The 23352-nt window shown below is 47.8% G+C and overlaps 1 protein-coding gene across 5 annotated transcripts in view; it reads right to left on the reverse strand.

Annotated features, from left to right (window-relative positions):
* Window positions 1–22638, reverse strand: part of Ptpn13 (protein tyrosine phosphatase non-receptor type 13) — a 191769-nt gene extending 169131 nt beyond the window's left edge. For 3 of the 5 annotated variants that reach the window (XM_075942744.1, XM_075942746.1, XM_075942745.1), the window contains exon 1: window positions 22006–22636. The gene's annotated coding sequence lies outside the window, so the exon portion shown is untranslated. Of the gene's footprint in view, window positions 1–22005 lie in introns of all 5 variants that reach the window. The other 2 variants (XM_075942741.1, XM_075942742.1) reach the window with 2 other exon arrangements.
* Window positions 22639–23352: the final 714 nt, after the last annotated feature.

Consider the following 23352-nt stretch of genomic DNA (forward strand, 5'->3'; position numbering starts at 1 on the left):
GCTTGATAGTGAGCCCCAAAATACACTGGGGAAGGGGAGAATCAACTTCCCTGGGCTGTCTTCTGACTTCAACATGCACACACACATTTCATATACACATATTCTAAATAGATTTTTAATTTTTAATTAAAAAATGTAAAGGATGGGGGTGGAATATACGCCTTAATCCCAGCACACCAGCAGAGATGTGTAGATCTCTGTAAATTTGGGCCAGTCTGGTCTACTCAGCGAGACATAAATCAACAACTGAGAATTGCTGAGAAGTGCCTTCATCCTCTCAGGAAACTGAAATGCTTGGAAGTTCCTCCTCCAACCATAAAATGACACAGCTGCAGTTTGCCCAGTACTTAGCAACTCCATTAAAAGGAAATTTCCAACTTAAATGTTATTACTGGGGATGGTGGTAATAGTTCAAAAAGTGTCTGAAATTTTGACAAATTAGGTAACGTAAGAAAACAGAAAAATATGTGATACTCTATTGGAGAAAAAAGGAAGGCTTCTATGCAGAAATTCTTCTCAGCAGCCACGTATTATGCTGGACTAGGGCAGTCTGTGCACCTCCACGTTAAGGAAGGCGTGCAGATCAGGGTGGCATCAGCAAGGCTTCCTCCTGGCTTTGGACAACGAGCAAAAGGAAGGATACAGTCAATCACTCAGGAAGGGGACTGGATCTAAAGGAGGAAGGTGACAGATTCTATCTCTCAGGGTGGTACAGTACACAAGGTTTATTTATTCTAAAGATACCCACAGGTTAGTGCAGAAGAAATATCTGTCACAGTTACTAAAGTCCGCACAGCTCCTGTGTTTCTGTGGACAGCATCATTTGCTTTACAAAAGAGCATGGTCGTGGGAAGTTCCTGCCTGTGGTAGGAGAAGGTAATTCCCAGGAATAAAAAAGAAAAGGTGTGAACAGAGTGGAGGGAAGTGGCTAATGCAGATTTAAATTCCTGTCTACAAGAACTCTAGGGTGCAAACCCTACCCCTCAATGAAGACCAAAGAAAGAATCTACGGTCCGTGGAAGAACTGACTTAGAGGAAAACTAAGTAGTAGTTTTGAGTTCTATAAAGAACAGCCATCAAACAAACCATGCAACAATGTTACAGCAGGGAGCGCACAGCATGGAGCTGGTCGAAGCTGTCTCCCCCAGCATATCCGAGTTAAGTCCATGGCTCCCAGTCTCTCATGGGCAAGTCGCAGTTAAGTTCATTACTCCCAGTCCCAGCCAAAAGTGAGAAATAGTTCTCACTTGAAATATTTAGTGTTACAGTAACTGTGCAGGCTTGGAACCAAACTGCATAGATGCAAAATGTGGACTTTTCCACTTATTATCTTTGCATAAATTAATTTATCTGGTGTCATCTCAATCTCCATACTTGTAAGAAGAAAGACAAGAGAATTTACCATAAATTGCTTTGAGGGGTCAGATTTTTACATTAAAGTAAGTATATTTTGAAGCTGATAATATTTTATCTAAACATCTTTGTAAAGCAGCCACCCAGCATCAAGCACTACTTGTTTCTGTAACAAAACACTAAATTATACGATGCATGGGAATCAATTAGCCACTCCACATTTAAAAAGAATCTTCAGGCAGGTCAGATATCATAATTCTCAATTCAATAGATTCATCACAATCTAACGCACTACTCCGCAAACAAGCTGATTTCCTCTTACATATTACCATTTGGGGCATCTTACTGCTTTCTAACTTTTATGTGAATTTTTCAATTCAAAAAACAAAACAAAACAAAAACAGGGACTCTGGTAGTTTAAATGTAATTGGCTCAGAGGGCATGGCACTATTAGGAGGTATGGCTTTGTTGGAGTGGGTATGCCCTTGTTGGAGGAAGTGTGTCACTGGGTAGGCGGGCTTTGGGGTCTCATATATGCTGAAGCCACACCCAGTGAGACAGACCACCTCCTGTTGCCTAGATAAGAAGCATTCCTCTCAGCTACCTCTCCAGCACCATGTCGGCCTACAAACTGACATGTCCTGCCATGCTGATAATGGACTGAACCTCTGAACTACAAGCCAGCCAATTAAATGTTTTCTTTGTAAGAGCTACTCTTCACAGCAACAGGGACTATGCTTATAATCATGGCTTATTTACTAAGTTTTATCTCCCTCTTTGGACATTATATCTCTGTTTTATAAAAAGTTCCTTATTACTAATTCTTGCTGATCACAAAATTCACATTAGCTTTAGAGAATCGCCCATCATTCCTTTTCTGTAAGCACACTATGTTGTTCCTAATTTTATACCACTATGGTCATAAAAAAATGCTGTGATAATTGCCTAGATAGCTACAAATTTCTTCAGTGTCTTCTCTAGCTTACTAGGCACTCAATGTTGAGACCACACATGAAGTATTAGTGGGTCAAGACCTTGACACAGACACAGAAAGCTGAAGCATGAGGAACATTCTTGAGCTGTTTAAAGGCTGGTGGACCATTTTATCAACTTGGGTTCCAAGTTGGAGTACCCAAACTCCCCCCATGTTTACACAATTTTTTTTTTGAGACAGGGTTTCTCTGTAGCTTTGGGGCCTGTCCTGGAACTAGCTCTTGTAGACCAGGCTGGCCTCAAACTCACAGAGATCCGCCGGCCTCTTCCTCCCGAGTGCTGGGATTAACAGGTCTACACAATTTTGAGACCATTTCCTTACCCTATCTTATCACACTACTCTACTCAAGACACTAATTACATGAGAAGTTATAGTAAAGACACTTGGCTATAGAATCAGAGACCTGGGTTCAAATCCTTATCATGAGCAGAGTGACCTCTGGGGCCAATTAAGTATTTCTGAGACTCTGTTCTCATCTATAAAATAGGATTGATAGTAGTATCCTGGTTTGTTTTCTATTGCTGTGATAAAATGTCATGACCAAAGCAACTTGGTTGGGGGGAGGAGGGACAGTTTGTAGAATACAGAAGAAGCCAAGTGAGGAACTCTGGGAAGAAACCTAGAAGCAGGAACTGAGACAGAGCCCACGGGGGACCATCCTATGGCTTTCTCTCAGTGGCTTACTCAGCCTTTCTTATACAACCGAGGACCACCTGCTCAGGGGTGGCACCCCCCACAGGCTGTGCCCTGCCACATTGATCATTACTCAAGAAAATGTCCAACAGACTTGCTTATAGGCAATCCAACAAAGACATTTTCTAAATTGAGATCTCTATTCCTAGATTACTCTAACTTGTGTCAAGACTGACAAAAGAAAAAAAAACCTAACCAGGTCAAAGGTTCACTTCACAAGATGGGGATGAAGCCTGTGCTTTTGGTTTTGTTTTTTTTCTTAAACAGGGTATATAGCCTAGACTGTCCTCAAAACCCCATGTAACCCGGGTGGGAGATGGCTTCAAAGCGGCTGCAATTCTGTCTTTGCTTCTCAAGTGCTGGGATTACAGCCCTGGGCCAGCATGCTTACTAGCTCAGAGTCTCAGTGACTACCCAAAGTGGTCATAACTTTACTGTAACCTTTTCTGTATCCATTTCAACAGCAGTAATTTGAAAGGCAATGAACATACATACATACATACACATATTCATACCGGTTTAATATACGTATTATGATACCAAACGGTATTTAGAGACTGCTGAATCTTGAGGACAGTTTTAAAGATGGTAAAATAACAACATGCTCGCTGGGGACATCATTTAAAGGGGCAGCTTACAGATGAGGACTAGCTCAAGCATTATATATGTCTATGCTTCACTAGCATGCGTAAGGCCCAGTTTTCTATTCCTAGCACTGCAAACACCTTAAAATAGTAAACAAATCATATAGATAGGTTTTATTCCTCCTAACACATAGCGTGGCACATTTTTTTTTTCTTGCGACAGATTAAGAAATCTTGGTTATTTACTCTGAGATGTAAATGCAGCTGCCACACAAGCCAGGTAACTTGAGTGGATCCCCGGAACCACAAAAAAGTGAAGGCTCAAACTCTACAAAGTTACCTTTTGCCCCTACACACGAGTAGTGGCATAAAAGCCCCCCTCCCCAGTAATAATAAGTGAAACTTTTTCTCAAATATATTCTTGGTCGAATCTTTCTTACAAAGTCAAAGTAAACCAGGAGTTGATTTATGTGGTAGACTAACATTATTCCCTCTGGGGACTTTCTTAAAAATACTTCCTTTCTGAAAAATTTCTTGAGTTGGAAAGATGGTAGAGGTATGTGCCACCATGCCTGATGACCTGCATTCAATACCTGGGTCCCACGCAAGATCAGACAGACCCAGCTTCCACAAATGTTAATGGTCTTTGACTTTCACATAAAGAGAAAGCGCAGGGTGCGTGAGCACGCATGCACACACTAAATCAATAAATGTAATGTTTTTAAGTCTTAGAAAAGGAGCAGCAAAGGAACGCACACTAGAACTCTTGGGTACGTTGTACTAACCAAGGCAACGTATATGTGGCTTCATGACCTGGCTAGTTAGGGTGACCTTTCAGAATCTTGTACCACATCTCAGAAGTTACAAGAGTGAGTCAACCAGGTGACTATAACAAATCAGTAAGTATTTGTAGATAATGAAGAAATTTAGTGTGTTTTTTTTTTGTTTTTGTTTTTTTTGGAAATGGAAAGTGTACATCAGGGGCCTCTGAGAGGACTCAACACAACAGAGCTCAATTCCCAGAACTTGGATACAGGTGAGGTAAAGAATCAATCCCATAAAGTTGTCCTGACTTCCACACATGTGCTATGTCACACATACATATACACACACTCATGCACACTCACACTCATACACACACACATTCACATACACAAACAACTTAAGAACTTTTAAAGGTTAACATCAAGTGGTCAAATCCTTGCTATGTCTGTTGAGCTGAATCACATTTGATGGTACACCAGATAAAACACTGACCTGGACTGAGATCGAAAGTTAAGATTCATTTCAAAACTTGTATGTAGTCAACACATGCCAAGTTCTACATTAATCTCCAAGAGGACGGAAAGTTCTTCTGTAGTCAAAACAATTTTCAGAAAGCATTACCAATTATTTTAAAGATTTGAATCCTAGCGCTTACCACCATCAATAAATAAGTATAAAGGCTGACAGTAAAATTGCCCTAATGGCAAATGAAACCCAGCTACAACAGCAGAGCGCTGGACAACAGAAAGGATTTGCATTCATTTAAACCTTCTGAATTTACAGCTTGTCTGGCTCATCTTAAACACAAGCTCCAGGCCTAGATTAAGTGATTAAGCAGCCAATTTCTGACAAGGCATCTTCAATGAAACAAATACCTCACACATTTTATCAAGAGCCAAGATCCTCTGCCGACCTGCTCTAAGGACAGGAAGATAAAGAACACAGCAAATAAATTTAATTCAGCCAAAAGCTGGCTTCTCTGTAAGTTCACAAAAAGCTGGCTAAAGCTTTTCCCACTTTGCTCAAAACACCCACGCAACCGTCCCTTCGTTTTACAGAGGAAAGCTTCTTTGATTATAGGAGCACCTCTACCTAGATCTCACTTCTTTCCTTCCAGACAGAGCCTCCCAAAGAGTCTTTCTTACTTTTCCTGTCACATGGACTCTCTCAGAGTCTGTTCCAGAACCTCCAGCACTAAGAAGGAATGCCATTCTGATGCTCTGAAACTTCCCTGACCCTCCAGCTCTCCTCCGTATCAAGGCACACTCAGTTTTAATTGTCTTCCTCCCTCTTCCTGCATCAGCACAGGGACAGACTCCCCTGCTGCCCCTTCGGCAGCTGGCTGTTCTCTGTCCCCTCTGACCCTCCTACAGGCTGCCCAGGCTTGGCATCACTGTGCCCCGACTGCCATGCACTGGATTACACTTCCCTGGGTCATGACTCCACCGTCTGCCCTTCTCTGTCCTCTCCCTTTCCCCGTTTTTCCGGGCAGTCTGTAGCACTCTGACCGGACACTTCCTTTCTCCGCATTCACTTGTTCCGCGCTAGGACACCATGCTCGTTCCTAGGCAGCTAATATTTTCAAGTTCAGCTCAACAAGCTCTGCTTCTCAAGTGAGTTCTCACTTCTCATCACTCCACACTTTCTTGGTGAAACTTTTATTGTGCTTGTGCTTCTACAATCATTTCCTCTTTTTCTTATGCTTAAAAAAAAAAACTATAGAATTTGAATTTGGAAATAGAAACCAGGCTCCCGCTTCCCCCAGTATTTCTCCAGGCAAAGCAATCCTGAGGACAATGTGGCTAGAGAAGACTTCAGTGTCTAAACTGTTTACAGCAGGAACAAAACCATTTGCAGAAACATTTACAACTGTTGTTGTCGTCTTAGCCACAGTCAAACATTTACAACTGTTGCTGCTGTCTTAGCCATAGTCAAATAGTATGGTGAACATTCTCCCTATGTCACATTCTCAAAGGCACAAGACTGGTTTCCCCATCTTGTTTCCTGTTTAATCCTGAAGGAGCTCAGCCACAGCATTGCTGCATTTAGAACCCTCACATGAAAAGACCAATCTGGTAACCAAAGCACAGGCCTCCTCCAAACAGTGTGAGCCACAGGGGAGCTAAACTCTGAGTGATAAGGGGACAGATAACTCAGGCTGCAGGCTCAGCACTACCACAGCACTTCTTAGGCGTCTATTTCCTCGAACAGATAGCAGAGTGATAAACTCAAATTGTTTATATATTTACCATTCAAAATAAAGCTTACAAAACCCTTATCAAGCAGATATTATTTTTTCCATTTTACAAAACAAACTCAGAAAAAAATTATCCAAAATCACTCTGTTAAGTAAAACTTACACTGAGGACTAGCTAATCTCAAAACTCCGAACTCTGTCGGCTGTGTTGTGCGTCCTAACTACCTCCCGAATGCAAGTAAACAAAGCATGTCACTCTGGATTCTGTTTTCACAAAACTAAACATTTATGAATCTGCTTTGTTGAAATGCTAGCATTAACTCATCTGAGTGGGTCAACAGTAGACCAAGTGCTGACTGACCGACTACCAAGAATGAAGTACCAAATAATGCCAACAATAAAGGTACCAAATGGCCACACTGCCTTAAGCCAGCCTCTCCAAGGAGCATGTGCACTGTTCAAGGTCCCCATTGGAAGCCCTATGTGGTCACACTAGTGTAATCCTAGCTGTGGGGAGAGTGAAAACGGAGAGCCAAAAGTTCAAGGCCAGCCTGAGCTACACAGCAGGACGCTGTCTCAAAATCAAAACACAGACACACACTCACAGATAGACAGACACACACGTAAGCACACACACATACATACACACACACACAACACAATGTTGAATTCAGAGAGAATAATAATTGGATCCCCAATATCTATTATAATTTGTTTTAGGACAACCAAATATCCACCAAAATATTACAACTTTCAGCTTTTCTAAAGAGTTGGGATTGCCAAAAGAAATGGAAGCCATTGGTGAGAAAAGGCATACAATGTAAAATTTCCCACTTCATTTATATCATATCTGCCTGCAAGAATAACATTTCAAATAGAATGCTGGCAGCCATTTTGCAATCATAAAGCCATTTTGAGGATGAAAACTATGCAATACGGAAATGGAGAAGGAAAACAGATGTCTAGGGGATTAATGACATAGTCAGAAGCTTCCGAACGAGCTCCAAAAAAGATTCTGTGATATAGGAAAGAAAACTCCAGCTTCCTCAGCCCATGATTACATTAGGTTTCTTTCATTAGCTACCCACTGCAACTTCTCATCACTACTGAGGGAGCACAACCAGTTCACTGAAAACAGTCTAGAAAAAAGTGAACACAGCCGGGTGGTTCTTTAATGGTGAATCTCTGCGAGTTCAAGGCCAGCTTGGTCTACAAAGCAAGTTCCAGGACAGGCACCAAAGCTACAGAGAAACCCTGTCTCGAAAAAAACAGAGAAAGAGGGGAAGGGAGGGAGGGAGGGAGGGAGGGAGGGAGGGAGGAGCACAGTGAGAACCTGGAGAAGCAAATCCATCCTCCATCCTTGTGTATCTCCAGTGACTAGCAGGACAGCAGTTCATGAACAAGGGGCCATTTAAAAGCTAAGCAGTGTGAGAATGCTGCCATGGTTTATTTAGCCCACGTCCAGTTTAAGCAACATCAGGGCCGCTCATCACAGTGAGATTATCTAGCACCCAACTGGGCAGGAGAACAGTATTCCCTCTCTAATGTAGTTTTCATGAATTACATTTGAACTGTATCATACATCCTAGAATCCCCTTGAAGTAAAAGGCTTGGTGTGCTAAAGTAAACATCAAGAAAGATTTAGAGGAAATGCTATTTAAAATAGCTCCATTTGGTTCTCAGGTGTGCACTGAGTGTGGAACATTATGGAACAACATTAAAATACTTTGTCTAAAAGTTTAAGTAGCTGGGTGTGGTGGACACACACCTTTGATCCCAGCACTCTGGAGACAGAGTAGAATGATCTCAGTGAGTTCAAGACCAGCCTGGTCTTCCTATCTAGTTCCAGGATAGCCAGGTCTATAAAGAGACCCAGTTGAGCGATCGATCGACCGACCGACAGACTCCTATTTATATCTTAACATTGGAGAATGTATCCTAAATCCCTAGATAGATACTCACTGTGATTCTAAGAATTCGGTGCTATAAACATGAACACAGGAGAACACGCTGGCCTGAGTTATAGCCAGCATTACTGGGACCCAGGCAGTAACACCTGTCACCTTACACGCAGAGCGCAACACTGCAGGGCTCCAGTGCAGTTTGTTCCACATACATCTGAATTCCTGCACTAAAGCTTCCACTGCCATCTACTGAACTGTTTTCTTTTCTTTTTCTTTTTCTTTTTAGATTTAGGCTACAATTCCATCATTTTAGATGAGGTACAACTAATGGGCTATTTTAAAGGCTTTGATAAATTTTTATACAGTCTAATAACAGATGTATTACATATGGATCCTTGCCATAAGTTCTTTTCTTAAGCTGGTCATAGAAAACAGCATAAAATGGAACAGCCTGTGCAAGAAATGAGTTTAATCACTACTATGCTCAAGTGATTGCATAAAATTACAATCAGCTCACATGAGAAACGGGAAAGGCACTGAGAGGAACCTCATGGATTACTCAAAGCTGAAATTCCTCTTATAAGATACTGATTATTCTCTTCCTTTAAAAGTTGAGTGACATTAGATTTTTCAGGTGAATATTTTAAATGCCAAGTATTTACTTCAGTTGAATATACTGAAATGTTCACAAGTTGTACTTTTCTCGACAAGAAAATGACAAGGGAAAATAAGTTTCTTAAGAGGATTCTTACTTTAAATGATTCTCAGAGCATCTTTCTTCAAAATGCAAAGCAAAATGCAACTTTTAAGTTGCCTTTGTTATCATCCCACGGGCACAACTGTTCTAACCTAGGTATTCTCAGAAGGATTCTGTTTGATTCCAGGAACCATACTCCATGGTGGGACACACAGTAATCTATCACTGAGACAGGTGGATCTGGAGTTCAAGGTCAACGCAGGCTATATACTGAATTTGTAGCCATCATGGGCTATGCTATAAACAATAAAGCTACCCTTAGGACACAGTAGTCTGTGTGCAACACTGTATCATCTGAGCAGGGAAAGACTATATGAAAGAACCTGGTAGTGGTGGGGAGACCTTTAATCCCAGGCAGAAGCAGGTGGATGTTTGTGAGTTGAAGGCCAGCCTGATCTACAAGAGCTAGTTCCAGGACAGGCACCAAAGCTACAGAAAAATCCCTTGGAAAACAAACAAAAACCAAAGAAAGAATTGGCTACCAAGAAAGCAGAGTCTTAATTGAAATTAACATTTCTTTTCATAAGAGCACAATAAAACCTCGACAACAGACATCCTCCTAGGTGTTCTTCATAGGCGTGGGTGAGCAGGAGGGTGAATGACACAGTTTCTTTCAAGATGACATCAGCAGGGGACCTGTGGCAGTCACCAGTAAACTCAAAGGTTCAAGGTCAGCTTCCAATTTTCTAAAATTCTTTGGGATTTTTTTTCTCTACAGGGAAGTCTTTCACCCTGGGAAAAAAACAAAGTCACTGTCTGTGCTCAGTTTAACACCAGATAAAAAGTTCCTTTTGAAAATGTGATCATGTCATTTGATAACTAGGAGTCTTCCTAGGCAGAAGAATAAAAATGATATTCCCTCAAAAGTAAAAGCTCTCATGTGTTCCCAACACTGGAGGCAGAATGACGACTGCTTCTATTTTTAGTGTTTGGGACATGACATTTCCACACGTGAGGCTAGGCACAGGAGAGGAATTAAGTTGGACTTAGAGGACTCTGAAAACAAAAGTTAGACCAGGGTACAACACAAAGAGATAACTCAGGCTTCCATCACACCTGCAGTGAAGAGTTGCCTTCAGGTAAGATGAGGGGCGTGGGGAAATGCTGGAGGCAGAAAGGGTCAAAAGGAGGGACTGGGATGGAGGACACTGGAGGGTGATGATTGGGAGGGTTAATCAAAACAAAGGGGTATGAAAAGCCATTCAGTAACCTGCTGTCTGGAATTCAATTAAAAAAAAAAAACCATAAAAGAGTTTGAAGGCAGAGACCCAGAAAGGACAGTCACCACTGGTCCTGTGTCACTAAAATTACCCCTGTGCCAGATGTGAGTGGGATACCTCAATAGGTCCCAAAGATTCCCAAAGCTATACAGGGTCTTGCCGTTCCTCTTGATTAGCATGCTGGCTAAATTCTTGTCAACTTAACAGAAGTTGGCGTCACCTGGAAAGAGAGTATCTCTAAGGAGGATCTGACCTGTGGACATGCCTGTGGAGGCATTTCTTCATTAATGACTTCTGCAGGAGGACACACTGTAGGTGGCACACCCTGCAGGAGGACACACTGTAGGTGGCACACCCCTGCAGGACACACTGTAGGGGCACACCCTGCAGGAGGACACACTGTAGGTGGTACACCCCTGCAGGACACACTGTAGGGGCACACCCTGCAGGACATGCAGGACACACTGTAGGGGGCACACCCTGCAGGAGGACACACTGTAGGTGGTACACCCTGCAGGACACACTGTAGGGGCACACCCTGCAGGAGGACACACTGTAGGTGGCACACCCTGCAGGAGGACACACTGTAGGGGGCACACCCTGCAGGAGGACACACTGTAGGTGGTACACCCTGCAGGACACACTGTAGGGGCACACCCTGCAGGAGGACACACTGTAGGTGGCACACCCTGCAGGAGGACACACTGTAGGTGGTACACCCTGCAGGACACACTGTAGGTGGCACACCCTGCAGGAGGACACACTGTAGGGGGCACACCCTGCAGGACACACTGTAGGGGGCACACCCTGCAGGACACACTGTAGGAGGCACACCCTGCAGGAGGACACACTGTAGGTGGCACACCCTGCAGGAGGACACACTGTAGGTGGCACACCCTGCAGGACACACTGTAGGGGGCACACCCTGCAGGACACACTGTAGGGGGCACACCCTGCAGGAGGACACACTGTAGGTGGCACACCCTGCAGGACACACTGTAGGAGGCACACCCTACAGGACACACTGTAGGGGGCACACCCTGCAGGACACACTGTAGGGGGCACACCCTGCAGGACACACTGTAGGTGGCACACCCTGCAGGAGGACACACTGTAGGGGGCACACCCTGCAGGACACACTGTAGGAGGCACACCCTGCAGGACACACTGTAGGGGGCACACCCTGCAGGACACACTGTAGGTGGCACACCCTGCAGGACACACTGTAGGGGGCACACCCTGCAGGACACACTGTAGGGGGCACACCCTGCAGGACACACTGTAGGGGGCACACCCTGCAGGACACACTGTAGGTGGCACACCCCTGCAGGACACACTGTAGGGGGCACACCCTGCAGGACACACTGTAGGTGGTACACCCTGCAGGAGGACACACTGTAGGTGGCACACCCTGCAGGACACACTGTAGGTGGCACACCCTGCAGGAGGACACACTGTAGGGGGCACACCCTGCAGGACACACTGTAGGTGGCACACCCTGCAGGACACACTGTAGGGGGCACACCCTGCAGGAGGACCCACTGTAGGTGGCACACCCTGCAGGACACACTGTAGGGGGCACACCCTGCAGGAGGACACACTGTAGGGGGCACACCCTGCAGGACACACTGTAGGGGGCACACCCTGCAGGACACACTGTAGGGGGCACACCCTGCAGGAGGACACACTGTAGGTGGCACACCCCTGCAGGACACACTGTAGGGGCACACCCTGCAGGAGGACACACTGTAGGTGGTACACCCCTGCAGGACACACTGTAGGTGGCACACCCCTGCAGGACACACTGTAGGTGGCACACCCTGCAGGAGGACACACTGTAGGTGGTACACCCCTGCAGGACACACTGTAGGGGCACACCCTGCAGGACATGCAGGACACACTGTAGGGGGCACACCCTGCAGGAGGACACACTGTAGGTGGTACACCCTGCAGGACACACTGTAGGGGCACACCCTGCAGGAGGACACACTGTAGGTGGCACACCCTGCAGGACACACTGTAGGTGGCACACCCTGCAGGACACACTGTAGGGGGCACACCCTGCAGGAGGACACACTGTAGGGGGCACACCCTGCAGGACACACTGTAGGGGGCACACCCTGCAGGAGGACACACTGTAGGGGGCACACCCTGCAGGACACACTGTAGGAGGCACACCCTGCAGGACACACTGTAGGAGGCACACCCTGCAGGACACACTGTAGGAGGCACACCCTGCAGGACACACTGTAGGAGGCACACCCTGCAGGACACACTGTAGGTGGCACACCCTGCAGGACACACTGTAGGTGGCACACCCTGCAGGACACACTGTAGGGGGCACACCCTGCAGGACACACTGTAGGAGGCACACCCTGCAGGACACACTGTAGGAGGCACACCCTGCAGGACACACTGTAGGGGGCACACCCTGCAGGACACACTGTAGGTGGTACACCCTGCAGGACACACTGTAGGGGGCACACCCTGCAGGACACACTGTAGGGGGCACACCCTGCAGGACACACTGTAGGGGGCACACCCTGCAGGACACACTGTAGGGGGCACACCCTGCAGGACACACTGTAGGGGGCACACCCTGCAGGAGGACACACTGTAGGGGGCACACCCTGCAGGACACACTGTAGGTGGCACACCCTGCAGGAGGACACACTGTAGGGGGCACACCCTGCAGGACACACTGTAGGTGGCACACCCTGCAGGACACACTGTAGGAGGCACACCCTGCAGGACACACTGTAGGGGGCACACCCTGCAGGACACACTGTAGGTGGCACACCCTGCAGGAGGACACACTGTAGGGGGCACACCCTGCAGGAGGACACACTGTAGGTGGCACACCCTGCAGGACACACTGTAGGGGGTACACCCTGCAGGAGGACACACTGTAGGAGGCACACCCTGCAGGAGGACACACTGTAGGGGGCACACCCTGCAGGACACACTGTAGGGGGCACACCCTGCAGGACACACTGTAGGAGGCACACCCTGCAGGACACACTGTAGGGGGCACACCCTGCAGGAGGACACACTGTAGGGGGCACACCCTGCAGGACACACTGTAGGGGGCACACCCTGCAGGACACACTGTAGGTGGCACACCCTGCAGGACACACTGTAGGGGGCACACCCTGCAGGACACACTGTAGGAGGCACACCCTGCAGGACACACTGTAGGGGGCACACCCTGCAGGACACACTGTAGGTGGCACACCCCTGCAGGACACACTGTAGGTGGCACACCCCTGCAGGACACACTGTAGGTGGCACACCCCTGCAGGACACACTGTAGGGGGCACACCCTGCAGGAGGACACACTGTAGGTGGCACACCCTGCAGGACACACTGTAGGGGGCACACCCTGCAGGAGGACACACTGTAGGTGGCACACCCTGCAGGACACACTGTAGGGGGCACACCCTGCAGGAGGACACACTGTAGGTGGCACACCCTGCAGGACACACTGTAGGGGGCACACCCTGCAGGACACACTGTAGGGGGCACACCCTGCAGGACACACTGTAGGGGGCACACCCTGCAGGACACACTGTAGGTGGCACACCCCTGCAGGACACACTGTAGGGGGCACACCCTGCAGGACACACTGTAGGTGGCACACCCTGCAGGAGGACACACTGTAGGGGGCACACCCTGCAGGACACACTGTAGGTGGCACACCCTGCAGGACACACTGTAGGGGGCACACCCTGCAGGAGGACACACTGTAGGTGGCACACCCTGCAGGACACACTGTAGGGGGCACACCCTGCAGGACACACTGTAGGTGGCACACCCTGCAGGACACACTGTAGGGGGCACACCCTGCAGGACACACTGTAGGTGGTACACCCTGCAGGACACACTGTAGGGGGCACACCCTGCAGGACACACTGTAGGTGGCACACCCTGCAGGACACACTGTAGGGGGCACACCCTGCAGGACACACTGTAGGTGGCACACCCTGCAGGACCCACTGTAGGGGGCACACCCTGCAGGACACACTGTAGGTGGCACACCCTGCAGGACACACTGTAGGGGGCACACCCTGCAGGACACACTGTAGGGGGCACACCCTGCAGGACACACTGTAGGGGGCACACCCTGCAGGACACACTGTAGGTGGTACACCCTGCAGGAGGACACACTGTAGGGGGCACACCCTGCAGGAGGACACACTGTAGGAGGCACACCCTGCAGGACATGCAGGACACACTGTAGGTGGTACACCCTGCAGGACACACTGTAGGGGGCACACCCTGCAGGACACACTGTAGGGGGCACACCCTGCAGGACACACTGTAGGTGGCACACCCTGCAGGACACACTGTAGGGGGCACACCCTGCAGGACACACTGTAGGGGGCACACCCTGCAGGACACACTGTAGGGGGCACACCCTGCAGGACACACTGTAGGTGGTACACCCTGCAGGAGGACACACTGTAGGGGGCACACCCTGCAGGAGGACACACTGTAGGAGGCACACCCTGCAGGACATGCAGGACACACTGTAGGTGGTACACCCTGCAGGACACACTGTAGGGGGCACACCCTGCAGGACACACTGTAGGGGGCACACCCTGCAGGACACACTGTAGGTGGCACACCCTGCAGGACACACTGTAGGGGGCACACCCTGCAGGACACACTGTAGGGGGCACACCCTGCAGGACACACTGTAGGGGGCACACCCTGCAGGACACACTGTAGGTGGCACACCCTGCAGGACACACTGTAGGGGGCACACCCTGCAGGACACACTGTAGGGGGCACACCCTGCAGGACACACTGTAGGGGGCACACCCTGCAGGACACACTGTAGGTGGTACACCCTGCAGGAGGACACACTGTAGGGGGCACACCCTGCAGGAGGACACACTGTAGGAGGCACACCCTGCAGGACACACTGTAGGTGGCACACCCTGCAGGACCCACTGTAGGGGGCACACCCTGCAGGAGGACACACTGTAGGGGGCACACCCTGCAGGACCCACTGTAGGGGGCACACCCCTGGACAAGTAGCCCTGAGTTGTATAAGAAGGTTGCTAAACAAGCAGATAAGCTGCATTCCTCTGTGTTTCTGCTTTGGTCCTGCTTCAACTTTCCTCATGAGCTATGGAGGTATAAGTTAAAGAGGCCCTTTCCTCCCAAGTGGCTTTTGGTCAGTGTGTTATACCACAGCTAAATGCTAAGTAGGAAGTTACTCTCCTGAACTAGTTCATAAGAACGTATTGCTGGAAAGACCACACACCTTGGATCCAAGATACAAACAAAGCAAGCTGGAACTGAGCAGCAACTTCCTCCCTGTAGCTGGTTCTCATGGTCTGCATAGTGCTTGAGGCTACCAGCAGTAAGAACACCAATGACCTCATCCAGCAGGAACCTTAGGTAGCACAACACCAACCTTCCAGGCAAGATGTACTCGTTTCTGCCATAGTGGCACAGCTGTTACAGGCAACCAACTGCTTGGTGACTACACTTGAGGCCTGCTACACAAAGAAGGGGTCCAGGCTTAGCACTTTAAACCCAGTCCAAAACCAGTGATGGAGGAGGTCTTAGGCTATAGGTGGGAACCTAATACTGCTTCTTGGATAAATTAATACCATCAAATCACATTCTCAATATTAATGTTATACCTACAAACAAGGGCTACTTAGTTTTAATCAGAGAAGCTGCTTGTATTAATGACTTGTCTATTTATGGAGGAAAACACTACGACCACAGCAACTTCAGAAAGTTTATTTTGGCTTAAGGTTCCAAGAGGAGGGGAGTTCCTCACACCAAGGAGGCAGTCAGGAGCCAGGGTGGCAGGTGCAGCAAGCTGAGGACTCACATCTTGAACCATAAGCAGGAAGCACAGAGAAAGAAATGGAAATGGCACATGGCTTTGAAGCCTCAAAGCCCACCCAGTGACATACTTCCTCTAGCAAGCCCATATCTTCCAAACCTACCCAAACAGCACCCCCAAACAGATGCATGTATTCAAGCATCTGGGCACCTGGGTATATTCTGATTCAAATGTCCACACATCTTGTAATGAAAAGAGGGGAATGCAGACACTTCATGGCTGCACAAGATGCTTATAATAAAGGACACTGGAGGACTCAGCCTAAACGGTTATACCGCCTTTTAAGGCTCAATGAACATTGCATAAGAGAGGACGGAAAGAATATAAGGGCCACTGGATAAGGAGAGGGGCTACACAATGTGATTTCTAAGCATGACATGGTAGCTATCTGCTGGCACCAGGCCTATACAAACTGCATCTACCAATAGTCGGTTGTGGATGAGGATGGCCCCATCATTGTGAAACTATTGGCAACTGTATTAGTCAGGATTCTCTAGAGGACCAGAACTTACAGAACATATACACCTATATATTTAGGGGATTTATTAGAATGCTTACATTCTAGTGGTCCAATTGTCTACCAAAATAGGTCTAAAATCCCATAACTATTCAGTTCATGAGGCTGGATGTCTCAGTTGATCTTTTTTGTATGACAGAATCCATGGAAGTAGGCCAGTGAAGGCGTAGACTTGACAGTGAGAACAGGCAGGCAGGAGCAAAAGCTTCCTTATTCCATGTCCCATGCCAGCAGGAGGTGTGGCCCAAATTAAAGGTAAATCTTCCCACTTCAAATATCTGGATTAGGAGTGGGTCTTCCCATTTCAAATGATTTAATTAAGAAACAAAGCAAAAGGACAATGGCACGGGGTTTTGATCCTACTTAATGTGCTGGCTTGGTGGGAGCCTAGCCAGTTTGGATGTTCACCTTCCTTGATATGGACGGAGGGGGGAGGACCTAGGACTTACCACTGGGCAGGGAACCCTGACTGCTCTTTGGACTGGAGAGGGAGGAGGAGAGGAGTGGGGGGAGGGGGAGAAGGGTGGGAGGAGGGGGAGAAGAGTGGGAGGAGGGGGAGGGAAATAGAAGGCTCGGAGGAGGTGGAAATTTTTTTTTTTATTCTCCTTTTATCAATAAAAAAAGAAAAAGAAACAAAGCAAACACCTCACAGGTGTACCCAACTATTTGGGTTTTCGTTAATTCCAGATGTAGTCACTCCCATAGCCTAGAGCAACCAGTACAGCAACATCTGGGGATATGGGAAGGCAGAGTATCTAGTTGCATCCCACTGGTGAGCACGCCAGCCTCTAATGGGTAGTTTAAAATCTGTGGTAACACAGGCAACCCTGGTTAAACTCTCTGAGAACAAAACAGAGTCATGAATATGGGAAGGTGGTTTGTAAGGAGAGGGGGACCAGCACAGCTGGGAGGGAAACAGGAGAGGACCAGGGAAGCATAACTGGGGCGCACTATCATCACGAATGGAAGTGTCAAAGAACAGAATTTATTACTAAAACAATAACAACAAAAAAAACTAAAAAAAAACGACATTTTTTTTTCTTAAAAGAGCAATTTTGGAGGGCTGGAGAGATGGTTCAGCAGTTATAGCACTTGGTGCTCTCACAGAGGATCCAGGTTCAGTTCCCAGAACCCACAAGTGTCTGGAATTCCAGTTCCAGGGTATTCAATGCCTTCTTCTGGACTCCTTGGACCAGACACAAACACGGTGCACATATACACATGCAGGCAAAACACTCATGAACACAAATAAATCTTAGAATACAGCAACTTCAAGGTTGGGAATGGAGTTGGTGGATATAAGCAAGCCTCCAAGTTGAACTCTAACGCCCGAGAAGACAAATAAATAGACAACACACAGTTTAAATTACAAGCTTGAAGAAAATGACTCAGGAGATTCACGCACGTGGGTGTGCAAATGCTCCCGTGTACATGCATATACACACACACAAAATATAATGACATTAAAGTATTTTCTATACTATGTGAGTCCAGAGCATTGCTTCCCAAGGTACTTCTACGGTGTAATCTCTTGAGTAGCTTCTAGAACTTCATATGCCTGGATCTGAAAGTAAGGACTGTTTTATGAGCTGATGTCTGAGCATACAAAGTATTTAAATCTAGCTAAGGTACAATGTGACTGGGTACCACTGAGCTAGAAAGAACATTAGAAATGAAGCACGGATGCTAAATGAGGTAGGCATTTCTTTTCTGGCCTTTTGACAACCCAGGTTCAAGCAAAAAACAGCCAAACAAAAGAACTCTAAGGCTAAAAGTGAGCTCCACAGTCCAGACCAGTGGTTCTCAGCTTGTGGGCTGCAACCACAAAAGGGGTAACAATCAAATATCCTGCAGATCAGATACTTATATTGTGGTTCAGAACAGTGCAAAACTACAGTTATGAGGTAGCATAGACAAATAAATGGTTGGGGGTCACCACAGCGCGAGGGGAGTATTAAAGGGTCAGAGCATTAGGAAGGTTGGAAACCACCAGTCTAGACATTCAGACATGACCTGAGGATACAGTCACAGGCTTCTATAGTTAAGAATGCTACTTCATTCTGTAAAAGGTTAGCAAGGAGGGCGAACAGGCTAAACAAGACTATGTGAACTTGCACTTAACCATGTCTGCACACACTTAACCTCGTCTCAAACTAAACTGGATGAGACACTGTTGAATTATTTACAAAGGACACATGGGCTTCAGCAGGTCTCTAGGATTTGGAGACCTCTGCCAGACAGCTGGGCCCTTGGAACTCTTCAGCTCAGGTTCTGCCCCAGGCCGTTCGTTTGAAAACATTTTCATACTTTTCCTTTGTTGAAATAAACAATAGAAAAGCAAGTTTCTCTGGTCAAACATGAGGTAATCAAACACTTAACCAAGTATCAGACCAGCCCCTGCTCCAAGTTCCTAGCATCACACAGCAAACTAGGCAGGACAGGAACACAGTAAGTTTAAGGTCCTAGCTGCACCAGCCTCTATGCGATCTTAGGAGTTACTGCTTTGTTTTGTTGATCTTTGTAAACAATTAAACAATTGGTTTCCTACCGCTTTACAAGCTATCAATAATGGCCACACATTTGGGAGTGCAGTTTGGATAGTTCCTCGTGACACCAGAAGGATTTAGAGCACGTTTTTAATCCTAGCACTCAGGAGGAAGGGCAGGCAGAGCTCTGTGAATTCCAGGCCAGCCTGGTCTACTTAATAATTCCACAACAGCCAGGGCTCTGTAGAGACCCTGTCTCAGAACAAAATAGAAGTATGTTTTTAAAATGTTTCCACTTTTCCCTAGACCTCCTCTCTCAATGCAGCTAGCATGCCAGTTCTGATATGACACCAAATTTGTAACTTTAACTTAACTCATTAAAAGTCATACATTAATTCACTGATGAAAAGATATCTTTATAGCTTCTGTATGCTGGACCTGCTTTAATTTTTAAATGGAGTAAAACTTTCAGAAAGGGTCCGGAGGGTTAGGGAGAATCCAGAGTTGTAAATGCCCCATCTTTCCCATCACAGAAGACTTTTCTATCCTGAGCTGCAATATCTTTTCTCCTGCCAAAGTGATGGGAACTCAAAGGGTCAGCCGGCTCCATAGAGGCCAGATAACAATACTTTAAACACCCTATTCCAACTTCCCCAAACACATCCAATCAGAACAAGCTGACAAAGAAATGTACTGGCTTGGAGGTGGCTGTGTTTCATTTCCATTTTAAACAGCACAAATTATAATTTGATTACACTATAAAAGTGATTTTCATTTTATTTTTTTTTAAGGGGGAGAAAAGGAGGAAAAATAAGCTTCAGTTTTCCCAGATACTCTTTTTCTACAATAAATTTGGGACTGGGCAAGAAGATGAACTAGAAAAGCAGTCAGCTGTTAATGGTCCCAATCTGTTAATTGCGAAACACGGCTAGACTCCTGTCTCTTAAATAAAAGATAAGCTCCGTAAGATAAAGGCCTAGGTGTGGGTAAGCAGCTCAGTCGTGGAACACCCACCTAGGCTGTGCAAGGGTCTGGGCGCTACCCCCACCCCACCCACCCACATCTTCAGATGTGAAGAGTGAACACCTAATATCTACCCTAAAACAAAAGGCTAGCCAATTCTGCTGAAATCCTGCATTTAAGGGGCATCTTAAAAACAAACAAAAAGATAAAACAAGTTTTACAACTTTTGACACCCTATTGTGGTATTCAAATCTGTCCTTTAAACTGACCCTGTGTGTGTGTGTGTCTCTGTGTGTACTCACCACATGAAAACTCAAACATATTTTTGGATGTTGATAATCATCCTCAAAAAGAAGACTTGGCACAGGAAAGTGTTGGGACAATGTAAATCCAAAGATAAATCTATTTGATGGTAAAGGAGGTCACAGTTCCCTGATGTTGAAAGTGAAAGACGCTATAGAATGCATTCCTTTTTCCTAACTAATCTTGAATGGTTTCTATTTTAAATTCTAATAGCCTCTCCTTTCTTGCCACAGGTTCTCCCTGGAAATCTGGAGAACACCGAATTTAGAACACAATGCTATGAAAAACACTGTGAAGCACAGGTAGGACTGGATGACTTGGTACTTTATCTGTATGAATTTATGAATTTATTGAGTCATTATCTTCATAAACATGGTAAAAAAAACACTTCAAGTGAAGAAATAATTTGTACCTCTTCATCACTACTAGCAGACAATGAGAATGAAGCTGGTTTTCACCCCGACCCTGCTAACCAGTTCAAGAATTTGGGAAAATACCAATGCCTGTTTCATAACACAGGTACTTTTTACCCCCTTCCCATCCTTTAATAAACTCTCTAGATAGGCCTTTTTAAATCTTCCTAATTAGTTAGCAGCGTCCTTCAACCCACAGATCAGATGTCCCACATTTTGTGTAGGACCCGCCTTGAAAACAAACCCGATTGCCCCATTTTCGGAGAGGTAAACTCAGCTCCAGGCAGCTCCCTATGAAGTCACCGCGTTTGTTATTTCAAAGACGCAATTAAGCGAAAATAACAGAAGGTTGTCGAAAAGATTAGTCGCAAATATGGGGAGGTGTCGGTCTTAACTCCAGTAAGGCCAAAGAAACCTGCACTGTCGTAACACGTTCCTGTGTCTCCCGGTCCTCCCTCCTCTAACACACACAGAAGGAAATTAAATTTCCAAAGTTCCGTGACTTTGGCTTAACTTTTAACTCTGCAGCCCTCCGCGCTCACGTGAAGAGCCAAAAGAAAAACTGGAAGACTGACCTGGAGCAAAGAGGAGCAAACTCATAAAAGGGCTGGGTCAGGGCAGCGTCTCCCGGTCGCCCCCCTCCCGTCCCTACTCCCTTCTCCGATCCCTTACACAGACACATTCTTCTGGGCGGCCTCTCACCACGCCATCTCCACAATCATTTACAGAAATTAGAAACAGACTCCGGGAGCCCTTCCCTCCGCGCTCCGCGCAGGGCTGTCGGCACCAGCTCCACGGGGCCGTGACACTCGCTGTGACCCACTCAGGCAGCCCGTCGCGCCCACTCGGGGAGGGTGAGACTGGGTGAGACTGCAGGTCGTTGCTTCCCACCTCGGTGCACCAGGCACCCCAGCACCCGAACCGTCCGGTCCGAGAGGACCCGAGGGGACGTCCCGCCGACCCGGCCTGGCCGCGCGGGCTTCTTACCGGCGCGTGGGGATTCGCGGTGCGGCCACCGAAGCGCAGCGCGCGGGCACCGAGAGCCACCGCCTCTTCTTCCCGGAGCTGCTTCGGGCGTGCGCGGAGAGGGACGGCGACAGGAGAAGCAGCAGCATCGCCGGGCGGCGACCCCCGCCGAGCTCCCGCCGGCCCGCGGCGACTTCGCAGCGCCTCAACGACGGCCGCCCGCCCGCGGCGCTGCCCAGGCGGCTGAGGAGCACGGAAGAGCCGGGGAGTGCAGCGCGGTGGCGGTGGCGGCGCGGAGACCTCCGGGGACTGGGACCATGGTGTGTCACCCTCGCCGCGGCAAGTTCCTCGCGCCTCGCAGCTCCTCCTCGGCCCGACGCGCCGGCCCCGCCCCCGGGCTGTCACTCAACCCCGCCCGCGCCCGGACAGGCCCGCGGGACTCAGACCCTGCGCTACGCTCCTCCTCATTGGTCCGCCTGGAAAGCCCCGCCCCCCGCCCCGTCTCTAGGGACTGAATCGCTGGGGGAGGAGACCGGCGCCCCTGTTGCCATGACAACCGGTGCCTTGGGCCTGGGCTCGGGGCTCATCTTTTAACTGTGCCCCGCGCTCAGGTTGATGGTGCCCGTAGCCAAGTTCTGCTGCTGCGGCTGCACGCGCTCCTGCGTTGCCCGGACCGAGGAGAAATCCTCACAGTTGCTCCTCCAACTTCAGAAACTTTGTCCGAGGCGCGCGGTGGGGAAAGTGACCAACGCGCAGAGGCCAACTCCTTGCCCGAGCGAACTAGGTGACCCCTCCCCCTCCGTGCAGCCTGGTTTCCAGATCCTCTCCGCGCGACCCCGGGCTTTGAAAGGCCGGCCGAGGAGAAAGCGGAGAGAGCCAGCGTCGCTGTGCCAGCTCCCCCAGCTACGCAGCAACCCAGACTTGGGGTGAGCTAGCGATGGAAACAGCTCCGCAAGGTTCCCACAGCTGCAGGGAGACTTCCATGGGTGCGCTGTGGCAAACACAGTCCCCAAATCCCCCCCCCTCCCCAGCCGGGAAAACTCAGACGCTCCTGTTGCCGTCAAAACCAAGGCAACCCTTGTCCTGTTATTTTGTGAAGTTGGTAATCCCAACGTTTAAATTTTCCCAGGAAAAGAACGTGATTAATAAACTATTTTCTAGACACACTCCAGCGTGGCGAAGGCGTATCCTTATAGTGGTTTCTTTCCTGCAAACTAAAGCATTTTAAATTTCAGCTATTGGCGAGGAAGTCATGAACAGAAGAGCAACCTTGTGGTCTGGGTTTTCAAAGTTTTTTGTTGTTATTCTGGAAAGTACTGCATAACATTCTATTACACTAACGCATGCGCGGTTAATTTTGTCTAAGAC

The sequence above is a fragment of the Microtus pennsylvanicus genome, chromosome 12, assembly GCF_037038515.1.
Source record: "Microtus pennsylvanicus isolate mMicPen1 chromosome 12, mMicPen1.hap1, whole genome shotgun sequence".
Lineage (NCBI taxonomy): Eukaryota > Metazoa > Chordata > Mammalia > Rodentia > Cricetidae > Microtus > Microtus pennsylvanicus.